Source organism: Trichomycterus rosablanca, chromosome 1 (genome assembly GCF_030014385.1).
Source record: "Trichomycterus rosablanca isolate fTriRos1 chromosome 1, fTriRos1.hap1, whole genome shotgun sequence".
NCBI lineage: Eukaryota > Metazoa > Chordata > Actinopteri > Siluriformes > Trichomycteridae > Trichomycterus > Trichomycterus rosablanca.
Genome location: NC_085988.1, coordinates 4,973,660 through 4,994,567, shown reverse-complemented (window position 1 = coordinate 4,994,567; position 20,908 = coordinate 4,973,660). Strand labels below are relative to the sequence as shown.

Below are 20,908 nucleotides of genomic sequence, written 5' to 3'. Positions count from 1 at the left end.
CACACTGATCTGAGAACATCTGCAGAGCTGCTAAAGCTGCACTCCACTAAACATCATCATCTACAAAGCACTACAGTACTGAGCATGTTCCTCTCTTTGTGGTGTTCTCCTCACTGTGGAACAGGGATTCTCATCAGCACATGGAACATCTCACTAGTAGAATGAAGCTTTGAGATGAAGCAGCAGTGCTAGAAGAGATGATATGAATGAAACCATCATGACATGTTCTGTACATTCAGATAGATGTGATTACAGTGAATGTAAAATACACTATAGGGCCAAAAGTATGTGGACACCTGAGCATGTGCTTGTCGGAAATCCCAGTACAAATCCATGTTTCCAAAAATTCCTCCCCCTACTTTGCAGTTCTAACAGCCTTCAGTCTTCTGGAAAGTTTTCCACAAGACGTCAGGTTCTGATGCTGAACATTAAAACCTGCCTCACAATCGATGTTTCAATTCAGTCCAAATGTGTTCAATAGGGTTTAGATCAGGACACTGGAGTTCCTCATCATATCACGTCTTTATGGACCTTGCTTAGTACACAGAGACATAGTCATGCTCATACAGGAAGGGTCCTTCACTAAACTGTTGCCACAAAGTTATAAGCATATAATTTATATAACTGGTTTTATACACCTGTTTACAATGAGTGTGGCTGAAACACATGAATGTAATAATTAGGAGGGGTGTCCACATACTTTTGGTCATATAGTGTTCGGTCTGATCAATTCAAGTATCAGTTCATACAAACAATAAAATGTGCTGAGAACGATTCATCACTTAGATCAAATCTCCTGATTGGTCGTTTCATGATTGAATCGATTCCTTTCTACCCCATAAATCACTGAACACGTAACACTGTGCAGAATTACAGATGAGCTACAGTCAGTAACAGTATACCTACAATGTGAACATATGGTAGATTCACCTAATAGTGGATATGAGGAGGAGGAGGAGGAGGATCTTCATCTACACTCTCTGTACTCTGAAAATAAAAGCTGATCATCATTTGATGTGGTTTTAAACATAACCAGTTCTCACCAATATAAAATGAGAGCTGATGATCAGATGATCATGAGGATTCTACAGAATATTTAAGATGAAATACTGACTGGTTCCAGTTTCTGCTGTTGATGGTTAAAATGGTCTGTTTGTTCCACAGACCAGCATCTCAGTTCCAGCTCAGTTCAGCTAAACCTTGTAACTCTTTCTGATCATTTATTACAACTTTTATATCAAACTATCATCTGTCTTTATTTAGATCATATGGAGTATTTTAAATTATGTGGACACCCCTCCTAAATACTGAGTACATGAGTGCAGGTCACAATTACTATAGTAAATAAAGGGAGAATAAGAGACAGTACAGGAGATACTTCCATATGTATCAGCTGATTGTTCTTTCACCATAAGGTGGCAGTATTGCATCTCTGAGTGACACATTCACACTGTTCCACTCCAGTGATTCCACACACACACACACACACACACACACACACACACACACACACACACACTACATGCTTCAGTGCTCTGTCAGTGTTTAAAGCTCTGTGAGTTCAACACTTCATGACTGAGAGCTGCTGACCAGCATCTTCACCCACATCAACCATGACCTTCATCTCCATCTTCATCTGCACACTGGCTCTCTGCACTCAAGGTAACACGATGCTTTATGTTCTACTGGTGAGGAGGCTCTACCATGTGGAGAAGATCCACTAGATGAACTTTAAACTCCACATGGTTCTTCATGTAGTGAACGTCTTTATTCTTCTTATTGTTTTCAGGATCCAGAGGTCAGGTGACTGTGACTCAGAGTCCTGCAGTAAAACATGTTGATCCAGGAGCTTCAGTCACCATCAACTGTAAAACCAGTTCTGATGTTTACAGCAATAACCGTTTAGCCTGGTATCAGCAGAAACCTGGAGAAGCTCCTAAACTCCTGATCTATGCTGCTAACAGCAGAGCATCAGGTATTCCAGATCGTTTCAGTGGCAGTGGATCTGGATCTGACTTCACTCTGACCATCAGTAGAATTGAGACTGGAGATGCAGGAGATTATTACTGTCAGAGTCAACATCATATCAGTGGTAGCTGGATCTTCACACAGTGTTATATGGTGGTACAAAAACCTGGGTGAGTGGAAGTGTACAGTAACTGCACTGCTGCAGCTGGGACCGACTGCAGGTGCTGAGGGGGAGGATGTGATACAGTACAATCATTCACTCTGTACAGGAAACACCTCACTCACTCACTACTTCTCCTAAATACAAGCTTTATTATTATTAACATAATAACAACCACTTCATCCTGATCAGGGTCACAGTGGTGTAAAGCCGGTGTAGACCACAGACACATTTACCTGCTCATTTAGTCCCTTATGATGTTAATAATCTATTGGTGGACAGATGGAGACACGTTGAGCTGCATTAGTTTATCTGAGAGTCGTTCAGGGATGATGGTGTAGAGAGCAAAGCTGAAGTCCACATACAGAATACAGATGTACATGTGAGAGCTCCAGATGCTGTAGGATGTAGTTCAGGACCAAATTAATGGTACTCAATAATGGGTGGAGTGGGCCGTGCAGAGCATCAGTCATGGATTTCAGATCATCCAAGATCATGTTTTTAAATCACTTCATGATACTTCAGCTTTGTTGCTGCTTTTAACCAAAGTGTAGAAAATACAGAATATTCAGATCATATTAACAACAGAAGCTCTAAAACTGAGAGGACTTGAGTTTAGAAGAACTCTTAAAAGAGAATTGAACTGACAGCAAGTTCCAAGATAAAGCAGTAAACCAGAAGATGGTTCAGTTTAATAATACTGCATACTATAGTACACACTACTATAGGATTAGTATGCAGTATATACTGGGGCAGTAGGACATTTTGAACAGAGCTGCTGGCTTTGGTTGGGATTGGGGGCGGGTCTGGAGGTGGTAACTCCTGCATTGATTGGTGCACACCTTGATACCCAACCAATAGGATTGAACTTCACCTTATTACAGCTAACAATCAGCAGCTGGAGCTCATCTAGTAGAAACTACTTTATCTCCATGTGCTGTTTGATTCAGTTGGTTTGTGACTCGCTGGTGAATTAAGGAGCTACAAGTGACAACCACATTAAAAAGAGAAAAATATGTATTTTTAGTTTTAAACATGTGATTTTGTTGTTTCTCTCTCAGAAGCTGGTTTATGATGTTAGTTTTGGTCTCTACAGAGTTAGTAGTTAGAAGGTTTTGCTCAGATGTGAATAACATGAATCTTTATAGATTTAGTGCTGATTATTCTGAGCCTGAAATCTCATGAGAGTAAATAAGGAGGTTCAGTATGTTCTCCACCATTTGCTTCATTATTGTGTGTACTGGTTTTACTGGTTGTGTTGGAGCTGAGGTACAACTGCTAAAAACTAAATCTTACATTATCAGCTCTATTCTTTCATATTTGTGAAGTGTTGCATAATCACACAATCTTCTTCTTCCTAACACATTACACCTGCTAACAACACTAATGCTAGTAATGCTGCTAGCTATGTTTATTTAACCCCTTTGTTGTCCAGCCTATTTTTGTGCATTTTCTGCCTGAAGGGCATACCCAAATTTTACTGCTGTTTGTTCACAAAGTAAATATGATATTAGGAAATGTATAGTTTAATGTGACTGAAAATTCCATAAAGTATCAGAAAAAAACAGCTTAAAGGTCATAATAATATTTTACCATGTTGCAATGACAATAAAAACTAAATATTTAGGGGATTTTTACATTTTTATTTTTAATCAAAGTTTTAGTGAGTATAAGTAGGAATATAGTTCTGGTATACTACTGCCAACACATGATTTCTGTGGCAAAAGTTGTTTGCTACCACCATACCAAATTTCTTGATGATCACCCATACTGATCTGGAGTTATTCAAGTTGGTGTAATAACAGTCCATATCAGCCTCTCCAAATGTGCCCAAAACCTTCCAATAGGGAAAAACGAACTATATTGCAAAAATAAATTATCTGTATTTTATGTTGACAACATAATTAATTTAGGTCCAGATCTACAGTATATAGCTTAGTGTAAATAATAATTGTATGATCCTGACATATCCTCTTCAAATGTCCTTTTAGCCTCTCCAAATGTTATTTTAGCTTTTCCATGTGCTTTTTTTTTTTTTTTTTTTAGCATTTTTACATTAGAAACAACCTCTGAATTCAATATAATTAATTGTATTTAGGTACCTATGTTACAAAAGTTTTATAAACCTGTTTTCCAAAAATAAAACAAAACAATTACTTGTTACTTCTCCTTTATTGAAGGATTAGCAAAACAAATTTTATGAAAAATTATCAAAATTATTGTAATAAAAAATACAATGAAACCAAAACTATTTACAATATCTATTTTACATTATTGGGTACAAATATTTACATGTTTCTGTGGTACCCCATATTGTGCCAGTTATAAAAACAGTTTATTTTGGCCATAATGCACAATAGCACATCACACCTTGTACAGTACACTGGCGTCTTCACCTTTTCTCCAGACTTTTTGCACATTGCACATTTCTGTCTAGTAGCTGTACTGTCACTAGTGTAATATGCTGGCAGACATTGATCAGGGTCGGCTGGCTGACTTGGTGGTCCTGCAGGAGACTCATCTTGAGTAGTTCATTCTGATAAGGCCACAAGCTCTGACCTCAGTCTCTCTCTATATCGTTTCTGTGTTAGAGCCTCTTGTCCATTTGCTCTGGATATTTACTAATGAAAAATTAAACTGTTCACAATTCCAATGTAAATGAAATAGTAAAATAATGTTTTGTACCATTTTACTGTCTTGTGTAAAACATTGTAATAAGAAATCAAAGTGTCCGACAAATTAACTCATATGCTTGTTATAATCCTTGACCGCTGGAGGAACTGGAACATTCATTTTATTCCAAACCCCCTCCTGATTTTTTACTCTCCTCATCACCGTGTCACCATCATATGCCTTGTGCATTGTGGAGCACACAACCACCTCCCTTGTGCTCTGGTGGAGGGGCAGCTGTGCTGTTGCTGGTAGTGCTGAGGATGCGTCGGGCAGTAGTGGCTGGTATTGTGAGTGCTGGGCCTTTGATGTGGTGGTATGTGGTGATGCCCGGTGAGGTTGCTTCTTCTGTCTATTCTCTGGGGGTCGTCTGAACTATGTGCTACTGCAACATCCTTCAGATTTTTTGCAAAGGTACTGACTGTGTCCCGGTGCAGGTGAACGAGGTCGTGCAGGTTGTGTATACTGAGGTTTGAGTTGTGTGCTAGGTGTACGTTAACCATTTTGGCACGTCCTTTTGTGATCTCTGTGTATACTGGTTTTATAGTGTCCGGGTGGAAATCCCACCGTGGTAGAAGAGTAGATATGATGATCCTTGTAAAGGGGGATTTCTGTGCTGCAGTGTTTGCCACTCTCAGCTACCCTCTCTTGTTGAGTTCTTAAATCGTTGGTGCCTGTGTGGGTGATGTGACTCGGCACCAGACTTTTGAGATTTTTTTTTACAAGGGTAGAAAAGAAGAGTTTATCTTTATTTAGAAATGTTACATTTGAGTCAGTTAGAACCACTATATCAGCCTTGGTGTGTGTGCTTGGTGATTTTTCAGATTGTCCTGGTGTGGACGTTGTCTGTGCTGGACGTTGTGGTATAGGTTGCTGTGTTTGTGTTCTGGAAGGTTCCAGCCGGTGTCTCTGTGAATTTGTAGATTGTGGTTTGGAGTTATTCGTTTCTGGCTGTACAGAATAGGCTCTGGTGTGGGTGTGTGTGTGTGTGTGTGTGGGGGGGGGGTTCCCACTGTATTTTGTATGGTTTCCTAGCTGGTACTTGATGCCCTGTGGTTCTTCTGTCAGGCATTTCAGGTTCTTCTCTTGTTGTAATTTCTCTTTTATTGTCAGCAGTTCCCTCCATAGAGCTTCTCTGTCCTGTTGGAGTTCCTTTACTCCTCCTCTCATTTCCACCAATTCTACCTCCTGTAGCGACAGACACTGTCTGAGCTGGGACACTGTGCTCTCCAGTTCTTTGGTGTGTATTGTGCTGCTTGTTGTTTGTTGGGGTTTCTTTTCACACCGCTCTTCATGTTTCTGGTTGACAGTGCAGTCAATCAATCTTTTGTTGGATGGATTGCTCCTCACTTGATGGCTGGTCTTCTGCTTTTTTCTTGCTGATGTGATAACAGCCCTCTCCTCGCTGGTCACCTCATTTTAATGTGTGAAAGTCCTCTTGTACAGTGCTGAGACCGGCTTTATTTACTTGAAACTGGATTATGCCACTGTGGAATACATTAATGCTCAGGAAACCTATTTCACTGTCCTTTTCCTTCACCACAGTTTGTCTTCCACTGGCCAGACCTTGTTTTTATGGAGTTTGTAGTGTAGGGTGCATACAACTTTTGTGCCATGCATTGGGTTGCTCTGTGTAGAATTGAAGAGTGGTGAAGGTCATATTTTCTCCTGTTAGTGTCCAATCTGCTGTTAGTTTCATGATTCAGGATTGTCTTTCAGATAGTTATGTTTGTAGGTTTTCTTTGCCTGTGCACTTTTCAGTTCTTTGGGATAGTTAATGCAAAGAGAAAGTAATTTATCAGTAGAAGCCATATCCATGTTTAGTTGTACAGGTAGTCCAGGCTTGCTGATTAATTCATCCCAGAAGCTGGCTTACTTGATTACTTGGCCAAAAATAATTTATCTAGCAGGTTCTTAGGTTCTTACCTCTGCACTTTACCATGGGTTGATGGGTAAAGAATGTGTTTGATTGTTGAGTTTGAAATCGTAGTAATCCTTGGTAGAAGTTTTTCTGTATTGAAGTCCATCGGATACTTTTCCTACACTTTAAAATATGTAGTTTCTTTTTTGGTGTGGGTTATCTAATGTATATTCCAAATGTTGTTTGTCCTCCAATTTTCTTTTTTTGTTGCCCTCTTATGTTTAAGTTGATCTGTTTTTTTTCTGCTTTATCCCATTCAAAACAATTTCAATTTTATAACTTTCAGGAGCTTTAGTTGAGCATGTTCTCTCTTTCTAAGCTCTCTCTCCTTGATCAATCCCACAATGATGCAGAAAAACTCTTTCAAACTGCTTGCAATACTCTGCCACTGATTCCTCTTTCCTTTGTTTACAACGGGTTATCTCTCCCCAGTCAGAGATCTCACAACTATTGCGGCTAATCCATTCTCTAAACATTTTCCACCCCGATCAATGTCCTGGCCTCTGTCACCCAAACCATCCAACACCTTATTAGCAAGCTGTCTGCTATCTGTTATATTTAGTACGTGGCTTGTTATGGCTACAGCATCATTTGGATGTAATGAGTAAAGGTTTCCCATTTCCCTTGGATGTTTAAATTCTTCGGATAGTTCGTCCGGTGTAAGTGCATCTATAGGGACATGGCTGATCTCTACTCAAATTTCCTTAATTTCACCTCCTCTATTATGTACCTCAGTCACGACTGTAACAGATCTCATCTGAATGCATCTTAAAAAAAGGTGTTTTGGTTTAGATTTACATTTTAACATGTTGCTGCTTGATATCTATCAGTGAGCGCTGAAGTTTCTCACATGTTCTCTGGACATTTATATATTAGCTGTTTTGTGCTTTTTACACTCACCGATAAGCTCTACAATATTTCCCTCAGCTTCTTTTAACTTCTCATCCATAGATTTTAAGGTCATAATGATATTTTACCATGTTGCAATGATGCTAAAAACTCAAAAATGTGTAGGCGATTTTTACATTTTTTGTTTTAGTCCAAAGTTTTAGTGAGCATAAGTATGAATATAGGTCTGGGATAACATTGCCAACACATCATGTCTGTGGCCAAAGTTGTTTACTACCACCATACCAAATTTCTTGATGACCACCCATACTGATCTGGAGTTATACAAGTTGGAGTAACAACAGTTCATATCGGCCTCTCCAAATGTGCCCAAAACCTCTAAAAAATCTTCCAATAGGGAAAAACAAGCTATATTGCAAAAATAAATGATCTGTATTTTATGGTGACAACATATAATTAATTTAGGTCCACATCTACATACCTTAGTGTAAATAATAATTGTATGACCCTGACATAACCTCTACAAATGTCCTTTTAGCCTCTCCAAATGTTATTTTAGCTTTTCTACATGCTTTTTTTTTTTACTTTTTTCACACTAGAAACAACCTCTGAATTCAATATAATGAATAGTATTTAGGTACCTATGTTACAAAAGGTTTATAAACATGTTTTCCAAAAATAAAACACAACAATTGAAGGATTAGCTAAACTAATTTTATGAAAAAATATCAAAATTACCATAGAAAAAATACAATGAACTCAAAACTATTTACAATATCTATTTACATTTTTTGGTACAAATATTTACAGGTTTTTGTGGTGCCCCATATTGTGCCATTGGTAAAAGCAGTTTCTTTTGGGCACAATGCACAATGGCACATCACACTTTGTGCAGTACACTGGCGTCTTCACAGGGTTGCCAGACATTTTGCACATGGCACATTTTCGCCTGCCAGCTGTACTGTCATCGCTGTAATATGCTGGCAGGCATTGTTTTGTTTCACCTGAGGGTCCTGCAGCAGACTCATCCTGGGTGGTGTCCCCTGAAAAGGCCACAAGCTCCGACATCAGTTTCTCTCTAAAGAGTTTCTGTTTTAGACCCTACTGTCCACTTGTTTTCGATATTTGCTGGTGTAAAATAAAACTATTTACAATCCCAATGTCAATGAAATGGTAAAATAATGTCTTGTACCATTTTACTGTCTTGTGTAAGACATTGTAATATGAAATCAAGGCGTCTGACAAATCAACTCCACCCATGTGCCTGTTGTAATCCTTGATTGCTGCAGGAACTGAAACATTCACTTTATTCCAAACCCCCTCCTGATTTTTTACTCTCCTCATCACTGTGTCACCATCATATGCCTTGTGCATTGTGGAGCACACAACCACCTCCCTTGTGTCCATCCACTTTACAAAAAGCAGCTGTCCATGTCTGTTCCAGCGGATGGTTCCTCTCTTTGCCTGCCTGGTGAGATCATTGATTTTTGTTCGTGGAAACCCCTTCCAGTTGGTACGGATGGTACCACAAGCAAGTGTCTCATTCTTCAGGAGATCCAAATAGAGCATGGGGCTAGTATAAAAATGATCAGTGTAGAGGTGGTACCCCTTGCCAAGAAGGGCAAAATCCATGAGGGACATAACTGAGTCATAGCTCAGTCTCTTGCCTGAGCAAACGGATTGCTTGCCTTCATAAATAAAAAAATTCCAGGTGTACACTGAAAAAAATGAATCGTTGAATTTAATTAATATTATCATGTCAACAGGTTCCACGTAATTTAATTAAGTAAATGGTAATTAAGAATTATGTTTTGTTTAAATTATTAAATTATTTAATCCCAACCACATTATGTGCCATATTCATGTAAATTTAACAAGATTTTTTCAGTTACTACTAATGAAATGTATTTGATTAAAATAAACAGTTTAAATTAGTTGTTTCAAATTAATCAAAATGTGTTGTGTTAAAATAATATATATGAGCAATTTTAATTTAATTCTGTATTTAACTAAAAGTTACTTTAATTAGTTTAACTGAACTTGAAACAAATATGTTCCACTCATTTAAATTAAGTAGACTCAACAAAATATAACCTTTTTTTTTATTTTTTTTTATTGAAACAAGATTGCTCTGAATGATGAGCTGGTTACTTAACCATTTGAACAACCTTCTGACAAATGTTTTACAACATTCTGTAAAATCTTACAGTAGCAGACTTAACAGACCTATAACAGCAAACATGTCAATCTGAATGCACAGAAATCAATCCTTTGTAGAAAGGTAGTAATCTAAAGTAACAGTATACATCTTTAAGTACGCATAGATCTGCAAAGGCTGTTCTTACAAAATCAAACCCTGGATGTCCAGCCTGGTTACATGTTTACTTCAGGTGTTTAATGCAGTGAAATAAACCCTAATTTCAATATTTCAACACAGCATTTGAAAACACAACGGGGCCTTATTTTAAAAAGAACTAGGTAAATAAACAACCAATATGAACTTTATATTGTTCTCAGTTATAAAAAAGGGGTAGAAATTAACTGAAAGTGGATAACCTATAACAGTTTTATTCACAGAGTTTCGTTTTCAGTGCATGAATCTTAGGAGAAAGCCGGCCGGCATCCAACTCCATGACCACCTTCTGAATCACCTCAAAGGTGAATTTCAGGTCCTTTGGATAACTAAGGTTCAGTGCATATATTACACCAAAAAGCATGGCACATGCACAGGCTACATTACCCAGATTGTGAATCACATCTGTACCTTCAACAATAATTCCAACATCTTCAGGGGGGCATGTTGCATCGGCTCCCTCTCTTCTTATGACGTAAATGCCAATGACAGTTTGTTGAAGGTTCTTCTGAACTTCAATTCCTTCTGTGTCCTTTAATTAATAATTAGCATAAAAACATAATTATGTTAATAAATAACGTAAATGAATAATTAACAAATCATTTGTGTCTAATGGACCAACAGATATTTAAAATGACTTATAATTAAATATTTTTACATTGACCTTTATTAAACATTAAAATGTAAACTGTAAAAATTCCTTAGTTGGATTCACCCATCTTGTACTAAACTGCAGTCCCCAACGTACACCTTCTGCAGTGTCCCTATATTGTAGGTGTAACAGTCTTATGTCCCCATCAATAGTAAAATGTCTTTTGATCTCTTGAGACAAATCCTCCACAGAACTAGGCATTCCAGAGTAAAGAACCAACTTTTCAACATTGTTTTCACCAAGTATCACACGCAGTTTAACTGGATCAGCCATCTCCAGAATGTTTTAGTCTGAGAGAAAACCAAACAAAACAGGGTAAGCATAATCAGGAATGACACTGTAGAAATGTAAAGGTGTTCAGAGTGAATTGATGCATTAATTCTAGAGAAGCATACAGAAGCATACTGTTCAGTAACCAAAAGCCTGCATCACTTACAGTACTGTTTCTCAACCCAATTCTCTGTGCCAACCTGGTGTTTCCACATTTTTGCTCCAGAGCTAAAATGTGGAACTGTGTGGTGGATCCAAGGACTGCTTTGAGAAACACTGGTTTAAAGGAATGTAGTTTTAACCAATTAGCCAAGTCACGACTGTCCAAAAAATGTTTAATCTTTATTGTAACCTTGATGCTGTGGGGATAAATTAGCAAATAAAGAGTAGAAGAATCTGCTAAAAATACACCCCTAAAACATCCCACAAGTCAAACTGCATCCAGATCTTAAATGAGAGTTTGCTTGTATTTTGGGACAGTTCAGTTTTACTGAAGACCACTCACCTTTCAAGTGAGGATGTCTTTTAAGGGTTACCATCCGAGTGGGTCCAACGAAATAGTCAGCTAGTGGATACCTATCGGTCAGCTCATTCAGGTCAATCAGAAACACCTCACTAGTTGGACATGGGTGTAGTTCAAAAGCCTGGTAATGCTCCCTGAACCAGGAAGAGAATCTCTTGACAATAAAACTTAAGGTACCCTCCAAAATGCAAATCCTGATTATCTCACCATATTCAGGCAGTCCATCAACAGTTCCATGAATAACAACCATTCCATTTCTATAATTAATACCATTGCTAGACACGTTTTTGGCCAAACTGATTTCTGCCACATTTGGGTATTTCCTTCTAATAGCCAGTGTTATCTCATCTTTCATTACTTCAATGGGAACTGTTGAGACACTTGAGGCTTCAAATGCAGCCTCTTTATGATTTGATGCAAACAAATGATAACCAATCATTAACTGATGTTTAGTTGCTAACGAAAGAGCAATGTTTTTAAAACACTTTGTGTGGCAAACTACTTGCTTGAAAAAGCTGTGTTTTGCCTCAAACCTCATTGTCCAAAGACCAAAAAGAGGACCAAAGCATTGTATCATCTGCGGATAATGCTCTAAATAATGATGCTTTGGCATCAGCTTTTGGCCTGGAAATAGCTCTTGGTATAGCTGCCTGTGATCAGTGATCTTACAGTCAAGGTATGCAATGGACTCTTCAGTGTGAATGTGGGCAACTACAAGTTCAACAATCTCTTTTAGAATCAAGATTAACTGCCAAGCAGGCTCACCTTCAGGTATGAAGGGCCCAACCAAGAATGGTAGTAATCTCAGCAGAGTCCAATTCTCAACTGCATTGCCACCTATTGACTTTTTGCTCAAAAATGTGCATGGAACCACATGTGGCCGATTAGTCTTATCATCCCACTTGTAAGGAAAGTGCAGAATTCGCTCATTTAAGCTGTCAAGCGAGAAATATTTCTTTGAAATAAGCTTTCCTAGGCAGAGCGCAAGCTCTAGTGGTACAATACCTTCAAATAAATCGTGTAATATATCTGGGGGATAGCCTGCTGTAACATCAAAATGTGAAAGTCTTTCAGTTAAGACACAGGAGCGTTTTACTCCAAAGCAATGCACTCCATTTTCCTTGGCAGTTTTTACATGAAGTTTGTGACTTTCTTGGGACCTAAGGGTAAATGCACCGGAAGAAACATGCTCACACTGAATTTCACATGCAAGGCCAATACAAAATCAACATATGTATGCCCCAGAAAAATTCTCCACAAATCCAGCTAGCCCATGGGCACCAAGATTATCAGCCACTACACACTGTACTGTACCTTTAACACTTTGTCCTAACTGTGGGATGAAAATTCCATGGTCTTCCAAGGTCACAAGGTCCTGAACAAGAGGTTCCAGCACTTTCTCATAGCCATAGGTTTTCACATAGACACTGTTGCATAAGACTGCCAAATAAATGGATGATAAAGATGAATGCGACCCTGGTGGCAAGTTGCTTAAAACCCAGTATATTCCACAAAGCTTGTGCTTTTTGCGAGATGTACCTAGTGGGTTGCAAATCTCAAAATCATCAACATACAAAGTCACAGAAATTCTTAATTCTCCTTCAGACAGAAATTTATTTCTTTTAAAATGTAGCCCATCCTCATATGACTTGTACTGCTTTGGTTCACTTACATTTTGCTGTTTTCTACAGTTTTCAGTGACTTTATCAAGTACTTGTTTGTGACTTAAAAGCTGCTGCAGCAACTGCAGTAAGGGTACATACTGATATGTGTGTTTGTTTTTCTGATCTAATATATATTCTATTGGTTGAACAACTCTGAATGTCTCTATGTAATATCTCTTACGTTTAAAAGCAGTGTTAAGTATTCCATCATCACCTACTGTTTTTATCAAAGGATTAGAGCACACTGCAACAGCAATTTCATCAATTACTGACTGTTCAAGATGGAGGTTATTGTTTTGGCAAATTTCACTAATAATGCTTTTTGACACTGGTACAGAGGCAGAGCTTACTAAAAAGTGCAATTCTTGGAGAAACTCGTCAAGAGCTGTGCTAGGGGTATGGAAAATGTTTTCCAACTTCAACAGAAGTGCTGCAAACTTCTGTTCTATTGTTATTTGCAAATTCTCTGTACATTCTATATATTGCTGAGCATTGTTTTGGACATCTAAATGTTCAGCAGGAGTTTCCTCAACTGAGACTTCTGATACAATCTGGGAATTTTCAGTGAATGAAATTACTCCAGGTTTAAAGTCACTGAAACAATGCGAATGGTGCTTTCTGTTTTCATGCGATTTAAATGTTCCATAAATGTTAGTTTGGAAAGCACAGCCCTTGAACATACAAATTACAGTTTCATGCCTCTTGAGATGTGCATTTATATGGCCAAAATAATCTCTTTCATTACCAATTTCATGGCACAAGCACACATGACAGTTAAAATGAGTTAATTCTGTCGATATCTGCTTTGCATGACCTCGACAAAGATGAGAACGAAGTGCATTCCATGATTTAAAAGTACATGGACAATCTAAATATGTACATGGATATGGCTGGTGACGGCCAAAATGAGGATGTTGTAATCTATAATGTTGTAATAATAGAAACCTTGTGGTTGTGGTTGTATTGCAGTCTTTACAATGCCACATGCCTACCTAGGGAAGGAAAAAAAAACCATTTTCAGTTACACATTTTACACATATATTCAGTTGACAATTTTAATTTGTTGAGATTTTTCATATTGTAATTAATTTACCTATTTCACTGGCCTAGACAGTAATCCACATGTCCAACAGGTGAATGATTTTTGAAGAGGTGCCTTTAAGAAAAAAAGACACCAACTGAAGTTTATAAAAAAAGAAAATGGGATTTGCAAATCTATTGTAGGCTGAGCAAAGGAAACTTTGGTTATGCACCTTTCTATCTTTCAATATTATTAAAAAAGATCCTGTGCTTTATTTGACGTTGACATATCTGGTATTCATCTTGGACACTTTTGAAGTTCATGCGCATGCTCAGCATGACTCCTGAAAGCGCGGTAACACTTTCTTCTTGCGCCTAATACCGCACTGTGATAAAATCACTACGCACGGCGTCAAGTGACATTGTTTTTATAAAACGGGCATAAAAACAATAAGACCAGTGCTTAATAAATAATGAAATGTATTATTAACAATTTATTAAGCAACACAGATCCAATGATTTGTCAGAGTAATGGTTTTTATTGTTTAATAGTTTTATAAGTAAAGTCATCACATTTTAGGACCGGAACTACCCATTTGATAAAGTGCTAATTCACTTCCCAAACTTTAATAATATTTTAGCTACATAGTATAGCTATTTTATAGAAACAAAGAGCCTAGTTTTGATACAAGCGAACACGATATCAATAACATATCCAAGCTCTTTCTAACGAACTAGTGTTACTGAACACCTAGGGGCATGAAAACATGTAAAAACATACCGTTATGCATTTAAAAAAAATTCTCAACTTTTAGGTAATTTAGTTATGCATTGACACATTGTCTATAAGTATTGCTAATGTATAACGTTATATAATTTTTTTTTTTTTTAATTGGCTTAAGTTATAATGTGGGTCTAACAGCTTAGCTACCTAGCCATCTAGCCACCATAAAAAATATATTGCTCACTCATAACAGGACTTAATATTACAAACATTGCTAACATAAAAACAAACTGGGCAATATAAAGGTTTTACTGTAAGATATATAAACGGATGGCAATAAAATTATACAAATACCTGTTTAGCTGACTGGAAGAAATGGTAGAGAACCGATAAATCCGAATCATTTTGCCGCCAGTACCGTGACGTCATCACGTTACGTTCGCCCCCACGCACATGAGCAGACAGTATGCCCAGCTGATTTCACTTCATTACATCACTTTGTGTGAAATTAAATTTTACACATAGGTAGACGTACATCCGTTCAACTTGAATAAAACAATTTAAATCAACAATGACATTTATTGTAAGTTAGTTGAACATGATTTAATTGATTCAATTAAACAACTTCACTGAATCATTTTTTTGAGTGTATCCTGTTGTTGAATCAGCAAGGACGAACATTTTATAGCCCCATTTTGTTGGCTTTGCCTTCATATATTGTTTCAGGCCAATTCTTGCTTTAGAGGCTACCATCCGCTCATCAATTGAAATGTCCTTGTCCGGCTGAAAATATGTCTGGCATGCTGTCAGCAAGTCTGTATACAGTGGCTTCAATTTGAAAAGTTTGTCATATGTTGAGGTTCCCTTTCTCCTTGTGTTATCTTCGTCCTCTTTTGGGTCACACAGATGCAGGTTACTAGAGATGGCCAAAAATCTTTTGCCTGTCATCACTTTTGCAGTGTAGTGAATGCGGTAATATTCCTTTCCAGACCAGTAGTCTGCAACAGATTTTAGCTTCACTATCCCCATGTATATTACCAATGCAATAAATTTGTAGAATTCTCTAACACTGAGAGGAATCCATTTGTAAGATGGATTTGCAGCTGCTCTGATCTCAGCATACTTATTGGTGTTATCTACAATAGTCTTCACCACAGACATACTGAAAAACAGCTGAAATAACTGCAGTGGGGAATATACAGTGTTCGGTAGAAGCTGTATCCCTGGAGGTCGCTTTGGCAAAAAATTTGGAATGCTGGGTGCTTCATCAACATCAGTGATGTCATGCCAAACATCATCTTCATCTTCGGTTGTAGAAACACTGCCTGGCCTTTTTGTTCGTGCAGGAACTTGGTGAGAACGTCCTCTTGATTGCCTCTTCGCACGTGTTGCTGATGACCTGGTCTTCTGTATTGTTGGGAGGGGTGTGGATGGGGTACTTGGCACCTCTTCGGCAGACGTCACAGTACTTTCTGGAGCTGTGGGAATGGTCCTTGATGTGGATTCACGGTGGGGTGGGGAAGAATGCTTCTTTTTCTTTGTTTGAGCAGCTGGCACCCAATCATCACCTGAATCCTCAGAATTGCTATTATAAAACACAAAAAGAAAAATACAACATAAGTTTTTGTAATAAATGCACAGCTGTAACAAAATGCTTAGAGTCCTTATTATATATTATAACAACAGTATAGTCTTTTGAAAGTTATAAAATAATTGGAACTTATATACGTATACTGCTACATAATACTTTGATAAAACCAAAAAATTTAAACAATACTTGAAAGTTATTGTATAATAATTGTAATAGATACTGCTACATGATACTTTGATAAAACCAAAAAATGTAAACAATACTTGAATGTTATTGTATAATAATTGTAATAGATACTGCTACATGACACTTTTAGTTTGTACTAATTACAATACATAATAATAATAAAATAACGTATAATAAACATAAACATTATACAAGGAAATAATAAACATGAACGACAAACCTTAGCATTAGCATTTACATTACATTTTCGGCGTGTTTACAATACATTTGGCATTTTTACCTTACTGAAATAAACTTTTCAATGCAAAAACACATGTAAATTTGGTATAAAAAAAAAAATGTACTTACTAGTCAAGAATAGCATCTTCTCCATGAAAAAAAGCGTCTTCTTCAATCGAATCGTAGTCACTTTCTTCGGATACCTGCAATTCTTCTCCTTCTTCCAGTCGTTCCAGTTCAGCTAAAACTTCTTCTGCACTTTTAAAAACTTTTTTACTTGCCATTTTGTGTGTATAAAATACAACAAATCACAGAACAAAATATCCGCTTCGCACTTGCTCACTGAACGCCGTACACTGATGCTCTCTCATCCGTACACTAACTATATGCGCTCTACAAGCACACTCATTGGTTTACGCAGCGGTATTTCTTGCTCCCTGATTGGTTTACAGATTTGATTGATGTGTCATTGGACCACTCAGAGTCTCAGCTTTCTAATAATATGCATTTTGCCATGGTCCGTACAGGAAAACATATATTTTTTTATTTTTTTATTTTTAGCGTGTTAGCATGAAAGCACCTTACCTTTTATGGACATATCACACAAACTAGTGGATTACTTATTTACAGAGCAACAAGGCGATATAAATTTGGCACCAGTTTGAAGAAGAGAAACTAAGGTATGTACCTATATGGATTTTTGAGTGTTGGGTTGTGTTTTTGAGCTATAATAGCGATTACGCATGGAGTAAACAAACACATCGGCTGTAGCAAATGTTTTATTTTATTGTTGTTTTTCGGGTGCTTATTGAAATTAGTGCATTATAAATTTAATATCCTATTTAATCATGATTGGTAGAGTTTTCCTGTTTAGGTGATGTTAGGTTTTTCAAAATGGCGCCGAGCATGCTCCCTTTGTTCAACATGGCGCCGGCCAGGCTCCCTCCCTGACTCCTACCAAGGGGGGGGGAGGCGGAGCCCTGGGCTTTTTAGCACACTTCATTGGCTCCACCAGCAGTAAAGGAGGAGGAGCCTAGCTGAGTTTAAAAAACCGGCGGACTCAGAGGCTCGGGCTCTTCTTCTTAGCTGGCGATCGTTTTGGATTGCAGGAGAAAGGAGCGTCGATCGGCTTAGCTCTGACATATATTCACAGATCATTTTGTACACTTAATAAAGTGTTTTGTAGAGTACTTTCTGGATTCTATGACTGCTTTCTTCAGGACCTCTTGAACTAAAAAGATTCGTCCTAACAGATGGTAGCAGAGGATGGTTCAAGAGGCCTGAAATAGCAGCAAAATTAATTCAGCTGACTGAGCTAAAGACCGGAGATTCTGAGGATCTTTTGTACTCAATACAAGACGCGTCTATACAAGGTAAACAGATGTTCTCTGTATATATATTAGCTGCATTTATTATTTAGCGTATTGAGTGTGAAAGTGAATCTCGGAATCCGTAAGTGTCTGATTAAATTACTAAAGTATTATTAGATAGTTTAAAACTGTGAATATATGTTGGAGCTAAAATGTATGTTTCCTGATTGCTGAGTTCGAACCAGACCGGTTAAAATAAATGGTAAAGGGCGCCATGTGTTCGGCAGCGGCTGGGCCCGGGACACAATTGAAGGGAAAGGACGCTTGTCTGTTTTGGTAACGAAGCGAACCTAATTCGAGTGTAATAAATTCTAACGAATTCGTCTGTTTTGGCAACGGAATTTGGGTAATTTGATTGTTAATCTCAAAGGAGTCTGGCTGTTTTGGTAACGGGACTCGGCTAGTTCGTCTGTTTCAGTAACGGAATTAGCCTAATTCGATCGTTCTAAATTCTAACTAGCCTGTCTGTTTTGGGAACGGGGCTGGAATAATTTGATTATTCTAAATTCTAAATTCGGTTCGTAAATAGTACATCAGGAGTTTAGTTATGCTGTAATAATTAGGGCTGCCGGAGTCTAAAACTCTCTGTAAAACTGTTTGTCAACTAGCATTGTACATTATTAACTACATTCTCTGTTGTTTTACCCCGAGGGCATTCTGATGGAAACCTGTTTACCCGCCGAGGTTAAGGATTAAAGTCGAGACTGCCGGGACAACGATGCTGCTCCTGTCAGATGTGACGGGTCTGGAGTAATTGCAACGACAAGAAATCACTACAGACTTTATTGAAGACTAGAGCGGATAACAACTCTATTATTATTTAATTGTTTATTTATCTATTTATTACCACTGTATGCCTTTTAGATCATTCAATTCTGTGTTTGTATGATTTGTGTAAATCGTGTATTTATTTAAAGTATCCTCCAGACCACCCAAGAAGGATGGGCCCTGTTGAGTCTGGTTCCTCTCAAGGTTTCTTCCTGTAATTTTCAGGGAGTTTTTCCTTGCCACAGTCGCCCTCGGCTTGCTCAACAGGGGTTTTTGTATCTGTTGGTCCTGGATTTTGTAAAGTTGCTTTGAGACAATATATAGTATATTGTATATATAGTATATTGTAAAAAGCGCTATATAAATAAAGTTGACTTGACTTGACTTGACTTGTTTGTCAGTAAGTCTCTGTGTATGTTTGTCTGTGAACCGTGGGTGAAACCGTGTGTGTGCGTGTATTCTTTTGTTCGTCGGCGCCATTTTGGCTCTGGATGTGCAGCGTGTATTCTTTTGTTCGTCGGCGCCATTTTTGTCTTGGGAACGCAGCGTGGTTTCCCGTCTATCCACCATTTTTGTCTTGGGAACGTAGCGTGGTTTCCTGTCTATCCACCATTTTGGTCTTGGGAACGCAGCGTGGTTTCCCGTCTATCCGCCATTTTTGTCTTGGGAACGCAGCGTGGTTTCCTGTCTATCCGCCATTTTGGTCTTGGGAACGCAGCATGGTTTTCTGTCTATCCGCCATTTTGGCTCTATGCGCAGTTAATTTTATAATTTAATTTAATTTTATAATCTTAAGATAACTGAGTTAAGATGAAGTATTTGCTATGGTACCTTATTAAGTGTGTTTTAATGTGGGTAGGGGAGTCGAGTCTTTTGTCTCGGTTCCTTTTGAAGAAACGCGTATTTACATGGCGACTCCCGGAAGAGTCGGTTCCTTTGTTTCGGTTAGAAGAGCCGGTTCATAGATTCGAATCATTTTGCGACACATCGCTAGTGATTATACAGTTTGAAAAAGTTTTATGTCATTTGAAATGACACATTACACATCCCTAACTGTTTTAATTGTTGCATTGCATTTGAATTAAAGACTACGGTTGTGAGGTTTGTATCCACTCCTGTTTAAATTACACAGAGGAGACCCCCTGCTGTTTACTCGGTGAGTACATTTTAAATGAGTTACTTTCTACTTTTTGCTTGAGTGGATTTTCAGAGTAGTAACTTTACTCGTAATTAGGTGGAGATTCATTAAGGTAATAGTACTTTTGCTTGAATACACTTTTTGGTACTCTTTCCACCTCTGATTAAGACATGTGTTGTTATATTGGATTATATACTGTCAAAGCTTGTGTTTATTTGTGAGTGATGTCGTGTTTTTCTCTGTGTACAAATGCTGAATACAAGTAAAAGGTAAAAGCTAATATGTTACTGTTTCTAAAATATTGTGTAGTTGTAAAGAGTGAGATTTCATAGACTGTTGCAGGGTTCAGAAGTTTACAGGTGAGGCCTTTCATTGTTGATGTTTTTGGCTATTTTTCTGGGATCTGTAAAATGTAAATGTAAATCAGAAGAAGAAGAGGAGGAAGATATTGGAAGTGAAGATAGCAGCTGGAGGAGAGCAAGTAGGGGAAGAAAACAAGGTAAAATGCAAGGTAGGGTTGTCAGGCCTAAAATTAGGGCCAGTAACAGTAGAGAAGGTGTATTACTGGTGAGGATCTGGATGTGGAATGAAAGGAAAGGAAAGTTGAGTAAAAATGAAGCTTTTGGCAGATATGAGAGGGACTTATCGGTTATCAAATCAGCTAGAAACTTCAAGGGCTGAGTTTGACATAAGGATGGGAACAGGTGAGACTGGCCATGAAGAGCCAAAATGCACTAAAACTGGTAGCCCTGTGTCTAGCTGTCTTACTGACACAGAACCTTTTGAGCAGTAACACCGTGTTGATTCAATATGTTGAGGACTTGCTAATTGCTTGTACTTCTGAAGAGCTCTGGTTACAGGA

General features: G+C 37.9%; 1 pseudogene; it reads left to right on the top strand.

The window, feature by feature from the left end:
• Positions 1-1,571: 1,571 nt before the first annotated feature.
• On the top strand, positions 1,572-2,257 carry LOC134317593 (Ig kappa chain V region K29-213-like; annotated as a pseudogene).
• Positions 2,258-20,908: the final 18,651 nt, after the last annotated feature.